The sequence below is a fragment of the Mandrillus leucophaeus genome, unplaced genomic scaffold (assembly GCF_000951045.1).
Source record: "Mandrillus leucophaeus isolate KB7577 unplaced genomic scaffold, Mleu.le_1.0 Scaffold1446, whole genome shotgun sequence".
Taxonomy (NCBI): Eukaryota; Metazoa; Chordata; class Mammalia; order Primates; family Cercopithecidae; genus Mandrillus; species Mandrillus leucophaeus.
Window position 1 is genome coordinate 45,916 of NW_012101417.1, and position 1,938 is coordinate 47,853.

The 1,938-nt window shown below is 34.0% G+C and overlaps 1 pseudogene; it reads right to left on the minus strand.

The window, feature by feature from the left end:
* The window catches only part of LOC105535323, a 20,505-nt pseudogene that overhangs the window by 1,809 nt on the left and 16,758 nt on the right, over window positions 1-1,938 (minus strand).

Genomic DNA, 1,938 nt, shown 5'->3' on the forward strand with positions numbered 1-1,938 from the left:
GTTGCCACATTCTTCACGTTTGAAGGCTTTCTCTTCCCTATGAATTCTCTTATGTTTATTAAGGTTTGATGACTGGTTAAAAGCTTTGCCACATGCATCACATTTCTAGGATTTCTCACCAGTATGAATTATTTTACATATAGTAAGGTTTGATGACTGGTTAAACACTTTGCCACATTCTTCACATTTGTAGGATTTCTCTCCAATATGAATGCTCTTATGTGTAGTAAGGGGTGAGGACTGGTTAAAGGTTTTACCACATTCTTCACATATATATGGTTTCTCTCCAGTATGAATTATCTTATGTGTAGTAAGCTATGAGGACAGGTTAAAGGCTTTGCCATATTCTTCACATTTGTAGGAATTTACTCTAGTATGAATTCTTTTATGTTGAATTAGGTGTGAAAACATGCAAAATGATTTGTCACATTTGTTACATTTAAAAGGTTTCTTTTTAGTATATCTTATGTCTTATCTTACATCTATTTGAATTTGAAAATTTATAAAAGACTTTTACATATTTATAACATAGAAATGTTTTGCTCTGAGTAGTTGTCAAACATTTGTTAAGTTTCTCATATCAAACATTTGTTAAGTTTCTCATAAACTCTTTTGTGCATTTTACAATCATCCACACTTTTACAGTCTTTTCTTAGTGGTAAATTCTCATCCCCACATTTTCCATATATTCTCAGTATCACTTTTTGAAATGAATTTGTATGTTCTGCTCTGGCCAAAGGTCTTGGGCAAAATAAGAAAACATAACTAAAAAAATTAAAAATAACAAATTACTCCACTTGCTACACTAAGGTTTGTACACTCTATGAATCTAAACGGTAAAATTACACAAACTACATGAGCAAGATGGCATAGAAAAGTACCATAATCTCTAATTCCTTCATAGACATATAAATTCAACAAAAACACACTGAACAAAATACATTTGTGAAAGATTTATAAATGAGTTACTTGTATGCAGTACCCCAGGTGAGCACAATGCAAAGAGTCATACAGAAGGAAAAGTCTGTAACATTTACCCAACAAAGCTCTTCCTGCTCCCCAAACATAATATAGTGCCTTTAGAAGTAGATTGCGAACTCCTGTTTGCTTTTTCCAAAAAAAAAACAAAAAAACAAAAAAAAAACACACACACACACACAGAATAATAGTGACACATACATTTCTATTTCTGGCTTCTAAGAGTCTTTTCACATACTGGTTTCTGTCTCTCGCAGCATTAAGTACTAAAAGAAGTGGTGGCTAATATGGTTTGGTTCTGCATCCCGACTTATACCACATTTTGAATTGCAGCTCCCATAATTCTCATGAGTTGTGGGAGAAACCTGGTGGGAGGTAACTGAATTATGGGGCCGGGTAATTCCTACGATGTTTTCGTGATAGTTAACAAGTCTCACAAAATATGTTAGTTTTTATAAAGGAGAGTTGCTCTGTCCATGCCCTTTCTCTGTCTGCCACCATGTAAGATGTCACTTTCCTTTTCCTTTATTTTCTGCTATGATTGTGAGGCCTCCCCAGTTATGTGGAACAGTGAGTCCATTGAAGCTTTTTTCTTTATAAATTACCCAGTCGTGGATATGTCTTTATTAGCAGCATGAGAATAGACTACTATAGCGGTATTCTTTAGAATGATGGTTTGAGTCTGCTAAGACCAAAGGTATATGCTACAGCAGTAGAGAGACTGCAGTACCACAGAGAGAAAACACATGTAGAAAATGATGACTGGCCATGAAGAAGAAACACTAATAAATTTCTTTAACTAAAAAATGAACATAAAATTTCCAACAAGATACATTCTAAGAACATGTTTGAGAGATTCCCAGAATCTCTAGCTAAAACAATTGGTTTCAGGTTATGCCAGAAAATAAGCTACATTATAAAGACTGTGACAGATAGCTCTTTTAAATGTCCAAATCTCAA